General features: G+C 43.3%; 1 pseudogene; it reads left to right on the forward strand.

Annotated features, from left to right (window-relative positions):
- Positions 1–4900: 4900 nt before the first annotated feature.
- LOC110539498 (large ribosomal subunit protein eL27-like) lies at positions 4901–5314 on the forward strand (annotated as a pseudogene).
- Positions 5315–12863: the final 7549 nt, after the last annotated feature.

A 12863-nucleotide genomic window follows, 5' to 3' on the forward strand; every position in this document is an offset into this window, starting at 1 on the left:
GGGGAGGCAGGTGTCTTATGTCACCTGAAAATTAGCTCTTGGAAGCCAGGAGTACTGACTTACATCCTTACTCACAGCTGAGGCACGAGGATGGTTGAGAGTTCGAAGCTAACCTGGAGCTGTATAGTGGCTTCCAGGCTAGCTCAGGCACACATGGCGAGACCCAGCCCCAAAAAGCTAAGAGAAAAGAAGAAACAAACACTCCTCAGAAACAAGAGAGTCTAGCTTAAACTTCCAAGTCAGGCATTTACATGAATCAACTACTTAATTTCTTAGTCGTAGTTTCCTCATCCATAAAGTATGGATAAAATTGAAGTTTCTACCCACGGATAAGCATAGAACCTATCTTTCAGCAAAGACACAGCCCATTGCAACAGACACAGACCATTATAGAAAACTACGGCAGATCAAAATGCAGAGTTGTAGAGCTGAGCCCCAAATGATCTACAGCACAACTCCTGCAGCTAAGGCTCAGGAATCAAAGCAGAAGATTGGGCAGAAAGACTAAGAGCAGGAGGAACAAGGCATCCCTAGAAATGTCAGAGAAGCTACGTCCACAAAGTCTCAGCAACAGGGCCACTTGAACACGTAGACACGCTGACATAGAAGAGCGAGGGCTCATGGGGCCCCAATGCTAGATGAAGAACTACAGGCAACCAAGGAATGCTAAGAACGGGGAAAAAAGCCTTCCTCAGGGCAGAGCCTCCAACTTGGTTATCCAAGGCCAAGTGGTCAGACCTGAAGTCATATACACACATTATGCTGCATAGATCAAGCTGTTTTTATAAATTTAGGAATAGATATACAAAGAGGTAACAACAATGAAAGAAATAGAGGCCAGGAATCTGAGAAAAAGCAAGGGAGTGGGTACAAGGGAAGGGCTGGAGAGCGAGAAAGAGGAAAAGGAAAGAATTATATTTAATTTCAAAACAATTTTTAAATTAAAATTCCAGAAACAAACTATGATCAAAGAATGTAAGTATGAAACATGTAAGTATGAAAATGTCACAGTGAAACCAATTGTTTTGTACAATTAGTGCATATAAGTTAAAATATAAAGTTCAACTTACCTTACAGACTACAAATATAGCACACGTATGCATACACAGCCCATGAAGCCCCAATATCCCTGTGCCAAACCCCACAGTATGAGCACAAAATGAATAACATATTAATACTTATGTATTTAGTTTACATTTGTTGTCATTATTATTAGGTGGAAAGCCTGAACCAAGGGTAGGGAAATTCCTCAGCAGATAACCTGTGAAAGCCTGACACACTGAGTTCCAGCTTCAGAAACCCACATGCAGATGGAAGGTGTCTACACCACACATTTGAGGTCTAACTTACAAGTGTGCTTATGGGTACATGCACACACACACACACACACACACACACACATACACCAAATAAAATAAAATAAAAATTTAAGAAAAGAAACACAAACCAAGCTTGACAAAAAAAACAACCAACAATTTTTCAGCCAACTGCCTATCTTGGAATGATGGTGGTGAACAGTCGGGCATGCGGACGGGAGATGCAGAGCTGAGCCTGTACCTAAGGGCTGGTGCAAACTTGTTCTTGAATTCCAGGAAACACTTTTGTCGGTGAACGCCTTGCTTGTGGCAAGTTGATCTGGCTTGGGAGTATATGCCTGCCTGTGCACATGCTCAGTAAGTCAACAAACGGAAAGGAATTAATAGTTAAACAGATACACAAATACATGAAGAAGTGTTTATTTTAATGAGCGCAGTTGAATAATTCCAGCAGTGTGAGTGTGCATTCATACATGTATTTTCCAAACATCACGCTGTATGTGGTAAAGAGAGTCCAGCTGCATAGCCATATGCTCCAGATCCGAAGAGCCAACTGGCTACAGATAGAAACTACTCAGGAGAAAATGCCAGGCATGGTAACACACCTGTAATCCCAGCACTTGGGAGGCTGAGGCAGGATGGTCTTGAGTTGAGACTACCTGGGCTGTGGTGGTATTTCCATTTCCCAGCTGTTGGGAGTGAACATGGCTACTCGAGGATCTGTGGAGGAGGATGTCGAGTCCTCTGGGCATGTGTCAAGGAGTGGTAGAGCTGACTCACACTGTGGGTTTATTTTTAGCTTTTTGAGGATCTCCACACTGAATTGCAGGGTGGCTGGAGCAGTTTGCAATTTCACCAGCAGTGAACAAGGCTTTCCTTTTCCCTGTGTCCTCTCCAGCATTGATGGTTAGTGTTTTGTTGGTCTTAGACATTCTGACCAGGGTAAATGAAACCTCAAGTTGTTTTGATTCACATTTCCATAATTACTAGGTATAATGTATATTTTTTTGAGATATTTCTTAGCCATTTTTTTCCTACTTTTGGGGACTCTCTGTTTAGGTCCCAGACCTATTTTTTTTTTTTTTTTTGGACGAATACTTTGGTTTTGTTTTTCCTTTTGTCCCGTTGTTGCTGGGTTGTTTTTTGTTGTTTTTTTTTTTTTTTTGAGTTTTTCATATATTGTTGATATTAATCCTGTCAGAGTATATATAACTGGCAAGACCCCTATTCTGTGAGCTTCTTCTTCACTCCATCATTTCTTTAGTTGTGTAAAGGACTTTGAGTTTTCCTAGGTCCCACTCATAAAACTAATTGTTGGCCTTAATTTTTGAGCAAATAGAGTCCTATTATGAAAGTCCTTTTCTACATCTACAGCATACAGGGTACTGCCTGTGGTTTTTCTAGAAGTTTCACTGTTCTGGGTTTCACACTTAGGTCTTTGGCCCATTCAGAGTCAGTTCTTGGCAAGGTAATAGATACGGTTCTAATTTCATTCTTCTCCCTGTGGACATCCCATTCTCCCAGCGCTATCTGTTGAAGATGCTGTCTTTTCTCCAGTAATTGTTTGCTGTTTGTTTGTTACTTGGCATCTTTGTCAAATGTCAGGTGGCTGCGGCTGAGCACACTCATGTTTGGGTTTCAGCCTTGTTCCCTGAGTCTGTATGTCTCTTCTGTGTCCGTAGCATACTGCTTTGGTAGCATAGCTCTGTAATGTATGTTGAGATCTGGGATGGGAATTCCTCCAGCATGGTTCATGGTTCGTCTGGCTATCCAGGGTCTTTTATGATTCCATGTGAGTTTTTTTTTTTTTTAAAGATTTATTTATCTTATTTATATGAGTGTTCTATCTGCATTTACACCTGCCAGAAGAGGGAATCAGTTCACATTATAGATGGTTGTGAGCCACCATGTGGTTGCTGGGAATTGAACTCATGACCTTTGGAAGAGCAGACAGTGCTCTTAACCACTGAGCCATCTCACCAGCCTCCTCCATGTGAGTTTTAAGATAAGCTTTTTTTTTTCTGTTTCCATGAAGAAGGAAATGGGGGGGAGGGATTGCGGCTGCATTGAATTTGTAAATGGCTTTTGGTAGAATGATCATTTTTACTATGTTAATTTACCAATTAATGAGTCACCCTCTTTTTAAAATTACGTTTTGTTGGAGTTGGAGAGGTGCTAAGCAGTTAAAAGCATGTATCACTTGCCAGCACTCACCAAGGAGGACTTATAACCTGTACCTCCAGCTTCGGGGCATCGCCCAGCCTCTGTGACCTCTTCTTAAACTCAGATATACAAATCCACACACATATATACTAATTTAAAAAAAAAATGGATCTTGGGCTGGACAGATGGCTCGGGTGTTAAGAATGCTGGCTGTTCCTCCCGAGGGCCAGGCTTTAATTCCTAGCACCCATATGGCACCTCACAAATGCTGATTACTCCAGCTACAGGGGATCTTGTGATTTTTTTTTTACTGGGCTCTACAGACACCAAGCATGCACAGAGTGCCCAGATCCACGTGCAGGAATAATACCCATACACATAAAATAAATAATAGAAATTTTTAAATACATCTTTTTGTAGAAACTACATTTCATTTGCCTATTTTGTAGGCAGGAGAGATAGTATAAAAATACCAGGATGTAGCGGTATATATAGGGAGCTGTTGACACAAAAATCACAGCTCATGCCTCAAAGGAAATAAAACTTACTTTATTCTGAAGCCAAATTTGAGTGACAGAGGCCCAGGAAACACGCAGGTAGGTCAGTGCAGGTTCCAGGTTCTCACGCTGATGCAGTTTTACAATTTATGGTTGCGGAATAAAGAAAACCCTAAAACCAGAGCAAAGTTAAAATACACTGTTGGGTTCATTGAAGACACAGTGACAGCAGGGTGGGGGAATCACTTCCCCGGGTCTCAGATGCTATCTGATGACATGACCCGCTTCAGGGTCAGCGGAAGATAACTGATGCTTTCTTCTGTTCACTACAGCACATAGGTGGGCAAGGAAATAGCTAATGGAAGGCAAAAGCTACTTCCGGGATAAGGTACAATTTGGCCCTGGGCTGCAACTTTCCCATCTCTGCACATTACTGCAGCTCGAAGCAATAAGTCTTTGCAGACCCAGCTTCTTTCCAGAGACTCTCCTTCACAGAGGTCAGAGGACAACTTAAGGGAATGGGTGTCCTCTATCCACCATGTCAGTCCCAGGGATTAAATTCAGTTTGTCAGGCGCAGCAACAAGTGCTCTTACCAACTGAGCTATCTTGCTGGCCTGGTAGACAGCCTCCTTGTAATCCTCTCCATACTGAAAGGTGTGCTGGCTAATTTACATCAACTTGACATAAACTTGCATCATTTGTGAAGAAGAAACCTCAGCTGAGAAAATCCTCCCACCAGTCTGGCCTGTGGGCAAGCCTGTGGTATGTTTTCTTAATTGATGATCCATGTGGGGTCTCTCCAGGTCGCAATGGGCAACGCCACTCCTGGACTGGGCTGGTGGTCCTGGATGATGTTAGAAAGCCAGCTCAAGCAGAAATGTCCTTCTTTCCTCTCTGCTGGGTGCCAGCTGCCCCCTGTCAAAATGGGCAAGTTCATGAAACCTGGGAAAGTGGTGCTGGTCCTGGCTGGATGCCACTCCAGAAGCAAAGCCATCATCGTGAAGGATATTGATGATGGCACCTCAGACAGCCCTTACAGCCATGCCCCGTAGCTGGAATTGACCACTATTCCTGAAAAGTGACAGCTGCTGTGAGTGAGCAAGATGAAAATCACCAAGAGATGAAAGATCAAGTCCTTTGTGAAAATTTATAACTACAGTCACCTCATGCCCACAGGGTACTCTGTGGACATCCCCTTGGACAAGACTGTTGTCAACAAGGATGTCTTTAGCAACATAGCTCTGAAACGCAAGGCCAGGTGGGAGGCCAAGGTAAAGTTTGAAGAACAATACAAGACAGGGAAAAACAAATGGTTTTTCCAGAAGCTTCACTTTTAGGTGTATTTTTGTTTCCATCATTAAAAATTTGAGAAGACTGTTGTATTATATTAATATTATATTGTATTGTATTAATATATTATTGTATTATATTAATATTTACTATTAATGTATCTTTTAGTTAAGTAGTGGTTATTCCTAAACCAGCTATATACCCAAATCACCACACAGAGACTGGGATTTATTTAATTAACCTAGAGCACAATGCTGGGCAATGATTACTTCATCCTAAACCTCTAAACCCACATAGTTTCCTATCATTCAGATTCACTCGTTATACTTCCTTTTAGTGATACCTTAGGTTTGGTTCCTTTCTCCACGTGGTTCCAAGACCGATTCTCCAGATTCTCCTTCTCTCCTTCCTCCTGCTTCCTTCCTCTTCTCCCACTCTGGATGAGGATGTCCCACCCTATCCTCTCCATTGCTCAACACTGTGGCTGGTTGTTTTAATTGCCAATATAGAGAATAAATGGTGGCATGTTTACACACTTTTGAGACAGGTGATGCTCAAAATAAGCATCACAATGCAATGTCCGGATTGAAACCAGATAGTGAGGGAGAAAAATCAGCATTTGAATGAACAAGGGTAAATTGTATGCATTCCAAAAGAAGATTATACCAGAAGAAGAAGAAGGAGGAGGAGGAGAAGGAGGAGGAAGAAGAAGAGGAAGAAGAAGAAGACAGTTGGCTCAGCAAGTCACTATAATCAAGCCAATAAGCAGCATTCCTCCATGGCCTCTGCTTCAGGTCCTGCCTTGAATTCTTGTCATGAATTTCTGGCTAGTGGACTACAGAATGTAAGTTGAAATAAACATTTTTACTTTCCAAGTTGCTTTTGGTCATGGTGGTTCATCACCACAATAGAAATCCTGACTAAGACACAGCAACACAGGTAAACAAGAAAGGATAAATCAGGATCCCTGAGACGGTGGCTTCTCATTCCCAGAAGACGTTGTCAGGAGAAATGGTGGAAAGGCACACAGTTTGGTTTCTAAACAGGACCAGCAGTAAAGGAGGGAAGATCTCATGGCCTAAAACAATATCTGCCAGGGTCTGTTCAGTGGGCTTCCAGCCTTAGTTCTGTCCTATCCCACAGGGATAACTTGGTACTTCCCTTAATCCTCAGCCAATAGCAAGAATGTCCACTTATAAGCAGAGCGCGCTGGCACACACCTGTAATCCCAGCACTTGGGGAGGCAGGGCAGGCATATCTCCATGAGTTTGAGGCCAGCCTGGTCTACAAAGCAAGTCCAGGACAGCTAGGACTATGCAAAGAAACCCAGTCTTAAAAAACAAACAAAAAGAATGTCTAGTTATCCCTCAAGTAGAACCCTCATGAGCCTCAGGTTTAAATTCATTATGTAACAATGATAATTGGCAAATTTCCAGGTATAATGAATGTAGAAGAAAAGCACTGTTGTTCTCAGAGCCATGTATTTTAACTTATGAGAAACTGGGTTCAGGATGAGCATATCCCACAGACACAGACACATGGAACATGGGAGTAAAATCCAGCCCAGAAGAAGTAGCTGATGTATCCCAGTTAGGCCTCAAGGGGCCAGCTCAGCCAGCACGCACTCTATGAGACCTTATCTCAACAATAAGTGAATAGAGAGCCAGTGAGATGCCTCCACAGATAAAGGCACTTACTGGCCCCAGCGTGATAACCTGAATTACACAGTCAGTCCCAAAGAGCAAGGAGAGAAGTGAGCCTGAAGAGCAGTTCTCTAACTTCCTCTTGCCTGCCCGCACTCTTACACGTACACAACAATAAATCAATGATTCCGGTATGTGCGCCAAATAAACCCTTTCCTCCTGAAGTGGCTTTGGTCGTGGTGTTTCTTCAGAGCAATGGTAACCCTAACCAGGACATCCTGTTTCAAAAACTGAAGAGAGCTCTTCATTCCTGTCCGTCTGACAAGTCCCAAGTGGCCTTCGCAGACATGCCGATGTGCCGTTCCTGAATTCCTGCCTTGTCAATAAGACCTGTGGGCCAGCAGAGCCTAAAGTGGTAGCAGCAAGAAGAAAACAAAGTCCCAGTGAATTACTAAAAGCAATAGTTAAAAATAAACATCTCTATCCTCGATTCTTGGAGCCATAAAAACTGGCGATAGGAAATACAGCAACACACATGAATCCAATTTACACATGTGTAACATCCTAGAGGACGATGCTCCAGCACCACAAGGGCCTTCACCCAACCCTCACTGCAACCAAATCTCTGAAAGGTCACCCTGCCACTATACCAGACAACTGCTCCCAGGAGGAGGGGAACATGACTGACATGGGATTGTAAGCCCAGAGCCTGGAGATGGAGGCAGAAGGTTCAGGATTGCAAAGCCAGCCTCAGCTACACAGTAAGCTTAGGATACCCACATAAGACCCTGTCTCAAAAAAATAAAAAACTCAACCCAACCCAAACCAACCTGCCAACCACCCTCCCTCCAAACAAGCAACCAAATTCCCAGAAATCCTAGGTGCTCACTGTACAGTATTCGGACATCTTTGTGGGTTTATCTTTTCATGTGTGTGACGGAAGCGTTTCTGAAGAATGACTGTAGATGCTTGACCCCAAATCACCAAGTTATCAGGGGAGCTAAGTTCCCCATTATGAACTGGGTGCCATCTGGCCCTCCAAGGCATGAAGTTGGCCATTTTCAACAGCATTCCATCATTAAATGAAAATGCTGTACATGAATCAGGCTCATGGAAATCCTCAAGGGATAAGTAATTTGCATAAGCAAAGGGCACCAATGCCTCTTCCCTTCAGTTGTATCTGTGGTCTCTTACTAGTTCTGTATGACAGGCTAGATGAGAAGAGACTCTAAGGCTTGTCTCAAGACAATTCTGCATTATATTTGTGGCACTACCCAAAAGTGGCTCTGAATGATAGATTGAGAGTGAATCCAGCATCGACTATAGTTTATTATTATCTCACCATAGTTCTATTAATTGTGTCACAGACATGCCAGTCTCTCCAGAAACTATATGAGAATTAGTTATCAAAAAAGATGCTGTGTCCAGATGTAAAGGAGCACTGTGATAAACTAATAGGTATTGCCTGTATAGACCCTGTCCTTATCAAGCTTTGTCTGTTTCCCTCTAGATCAGGATACAGATAAAAAGACTTAATTATAATATAGTCTGATGAAAGGCAAGAAGAGGAAAAAAAAATCAAGTTCTACAAGAATGTATGGATGGGACAGGGCATAGTGGCTCATGTCTTTAATCCCAGCACTTGGGAAACAGAGTCATGCTGATGTCTGTGAGTTTGAGTCCAGCCTAGCCTGGTCTACAAAGTGAGTTTTAAGACAGCCAGGGCTGATACCCAGAGAAATCCTATCTCAGAAAACAACAACAACAACAACAAAAGAATATATGGATGGTATGGGAGTTAGAGGCCTTCTTTCTAGGTGTGATAGAGAACACCTTTAATCTGAACACTCAGGAGGCAGACAGATCTCTATGAGTTCAAAGCCAGCCTGATCTACATAAGGATATCTTTTCAAAAACTAAAAAGGGAAGTTTTTCTGAGAGGAAATCATATTTGACTTGAGATTAAGAAGGTTCAGTAGGAGGCAGGGAGATAAAGTGGGGCAGGGCAAAAAGGTGGAGGCGAAGGGAAATAAATGCGGTTAGAGAAAATAGCAAGTGCCAAGGTCCTGATGGGGCAGTCGGCACAGACAGTATGGACCTTAGAAGGTAAAAAGAGAAAGGGCCAGGGATGAGGTTAGGTGACTAAGCTGTGTTTGTCCTGAGGATGACAAACAGTCACTGAAGTTTAAGGACACGGTGAGTGTCACAGTGTCACATTTTATGATGCCTCTGTGACTGACACAGCTGTAGCAAAGGACACGGAGGGAAATGGATGGCTTGATACACCACGGTTAAAACTGGCCACTGAGCCTAGTGGCGCACATCTATAATGCCAAGTGCGTGAGAGGCTGAGAGGAGAGGATAGTGTAAGTTCAAGGCCAGCCTGGACTGCACAGTGAATTCCAGCGCAGCTAAGGCTACAAATGAGAACTTTCTTCAATTAATTAGTTAATTAGTTAATTAATTTTTAAAAATCATAGGCAAATAGCTGGTATATAGTTTTAAAACATTTGAAGTAGAAGATTAAACTCTCTCAGTGAATTAGTGTTATTGTGCTATTTTAGAATGCAGAATATACCCAGGAGATGGAGTCTGGCTGCTAAAATATTGGCATTTCCAAGGTGTTCTTGAGGTTTACAGAGATAGAAAACTGAGGTTAGCCTTGTCCCAGTTTTCCAAGCCTGGTGGCAATGACACTTCTCTGACCTTACTTGAACAGCTCCTAAAAGGAGTTTTAGAATAGAAAAATATATTATTCCACAGACTTCCAGTGCTCGCAGAAGTAGAGACCAAGCTGATGAAAATAAAAGTAATCTTCAACTATTTAAATAGGGTTGTGGGGCGTCTCACTCATAGTTGCACCCAGCTGAGAAAGGCAAGAAAACACTCACAGCCATAAACACTGGCTTAAGTAACAGGTTTCTGCTCTGGGTTGCACATTAGAATTGGCAGACAAGTTTTAAAACTTACAAAGGCTTAGTACCTTCATCAGAAATTCCCGAGTGAGCTAAACAGCAGGGACGGACTTGAAAATTCCATTCGTGATTCTAGTGGGAAGCTCAGAGTGAGAGCCTTTTTACTAGTTCAAAAGGGTGAAGATTCTGTGTGTGTGTGTGTGTGTGTGTGTGTGTGTGTGTGTGTGTGTGTGCCTATCTATATGTGGGTGTGCATGAATGCATGTGCACATTTGGAGGCCATAGGTCAACATCAGGTGTCTTATTCATTCATTCTCCACCTCATGTTTCTGAGCGGGGTCTCTCACTGAACGCAGAGCTCTCTGATTCAGCCAGACTGGATGGTCAGCAAACTCCAGGAACTTCCTGTCTGTCTCCCCAGTGCTAGGACTACAGGCACACACTGAACGTCCAGCTTTGTACACGAGTGATGAGGATCCACACACTGAACATCCCAGCTTTATACATGAGTGATGAAGATCCAAACCCAGGTCCTCAGGCTTTGGCAGCCAGTGCTTTGCCAATGGAGCCGTCTCCCCAGCCAGTGGGTTAACCAGAACAGCATAGATGCTAGCAGGCATCACTGTGGAGTCAGGATCCCTCTTTACTTCTTCCTCACCACCCTAAGCTCTCAGCTTTCCTGCTCTTGGTCACAAGACAGATGCTGCTATGAGCACTGTGTTGGAGCTCCATGCTGGAAGAAGGCAGCAACAGCAGCTTCTGGCCTCATGGATCTTCTCCATTCTACACAGAGGGGAAACCTGCGCGAACAGGGTCTACCAGCTTCCCCAACTGCGCTGCAGCCATCTCCACTGGAATGGAGTCTGGAGCTTGTGTGTGCTGCAGCCTGGCAGAAGGCAAGGGAGGAGGAGGCAGTTGTCAGCATTCCTGACTGAGCCATTCTACAGTGTCAGCCAGGAACAAGGAGATGACGTCTTTTGAAAAAATGTGAAAATAATGCTATAATTGCAAGACATACAATGTCTGGGAGCGCTTTCATCCCACCCTGACTCCACAACACTTTATTTCCCATTTACATGACTCTATTCAAGCCCCAACTCCATGCTACTTTTTTTTTTTGAGGTTGTATTAATTGGTTAATACGGCTGCCCCTTCAAATTCCAAATTTTCATTTGAGTAGAAAAGCAGCAGTCATTAGCCTAAGCCTGAAGAGTGGAATTACCAGAATCTTCCCCACAAAGTCCTGGCCTCTTTCTGCCTCATGGTCTCCAAAATAAATTTTCATTTCTCTGCTGACCTGAAGTTCACATTTAATTACTTACTGCCAAGGGTTTGAGTTACTGCAAATGTGCCCCTTGGGTCTATCCCAGTTGAATCCATTATCAGGGCCCCCATCACAATCTCTAGCTTGGGAATTACTCCTGTCCAGTCTGCATGCAGAAATGAAGACTCATAATTTCCAGCTTTCTCCTGAACAAGAATACCTTGATGTCCCATGGGTAAATCCAACCCAGGATGTCACTGTGACCTCATGATGCTCCCATCCAAACTCCTGTATTCACTTCTGTGTTAGTTACATTCCTATTCCGAGGGGAGGGGGGGAACACACCATGACCAAAGCAGCTTCTACAAGAAAGTTTATTTGGTTTGTAGTTCCAGAGGGGTAAGAGCCTGTCTGCAGGGAGATATGGCAGCAAGCGACAGGCAGGGGGGCAGGAGCAGGGAGCTGAGAGCTCATGTCTTGACTCACAAGCAGGGAACAGAGAGAGCACACTGGGAATGCTGTGAGGCTTTGAAACCTCAAAGTTGGCCCACAATGACATACTTCCTCCAAGAAAGCCACACCTCCTAAGCATGCCCAAACAGTGCCACCAACTGTGGACTAAATATTCAAACTTCTGAGGCAATAGGGGACATTCTTATTTAAATTTCTATATACGTGAGGAGCCAAGTAAACAGTATGACTTGCGTGAGTCTTTTTTTTTTTTTTTTTTTTGAGTTGGGGTCTCACTATGTAGCCTTGGCTGTCTTGGAACTCTCTATGTAGACCAGCCTGGATTCTCTTAATTTTACATAAATGCCCTCTAATGTGTTTCTCTCTCCTTCTCTAATTCTAGGCCCCAGCCATCTTCTATCCGAACCATAGAGCAAGAATTAATTCAGTGACCTAAAGGGAGGCAAGCTTGCACTTCCAGAAGGAAACAAAAGCCAATAGAAGCCTGCAGACCTGGGCACAAAGCACAAAGGGAAGGAGATGGGGATAGTCTACGTGGTAGAATACTTGCTTCAGAGGCACAAAGCCTGGGTTTGATTGACCACACCACATATACTGTACATAATGGCATAAGCCTAGAACCTGGCACTTGGGAGGTAGAGGTATGAGGATCAGACATTTAAGGTCATTGTTAGTTAAATAGCAAGTTCAAGGCCAGCCTGGGCTACATAAGACCCTTTATCAAAATAGACTAAAAAGTAACCAGAGCTGAAGACATAGCTCAGTACTGAAACACCTTCCTAGCACAAGTGAGGCCTGGATTCAATCCTCAGTACTGCAGATGGATGGATGGACAGATGAATGGATGGATGGATGGACAGACAGATGGATGGATGACATTCATTAGTTGTAACAAATGCACTGTGCTGATCTAAGGTGTTAATAACAGAGAGAAGGTGTGGTCATGTGTGTTCATGATCTCAGCACTTGAATGGTCAGGGCATTGGGCTATAAATGAAACCCTGTGTCAAAAAATACAACACAAAATAAACAAAAAATCTAAATAAGTTTTAAAAAATAGGGGAACTGGGAGCTAAGCACTTTTTGCTCCATTTTGTATGTATCCATAAATCCTCTTTAATAAAGGCAGGAGGGAATTAATGTATAGATGACTAACCAACCGATCGTAGGGTTTAAGAATCTGAGTCTAGGGGGCCAGGTGAGATGAGAAGGCTAAGTGATTAAGAGCCCTGGCTGCTCGTTCAAAGACCCGGGTTCAACTCCCAGCACCCACATAGCAGCTCAAAACTGCCTGACCTCAGTC

The sequence above is a fragment of the Meriones unguiculatus genome, chromosome 14 (genome assembly GCF_030254825.1).
Source record: "Meriones unguiculatus strain TT.TT164.6M chromosome 14, Bangor_MerUng_6.1, whole genome shotgun sequence".
In the NCBI taxonomy this organism is placed as follows: domain Eukaryota; kingdom Metazoa; phylum Chordata; class Mammalia; order Rodentia; family Muridae; genus Meriones; species Meriones unguiculatus.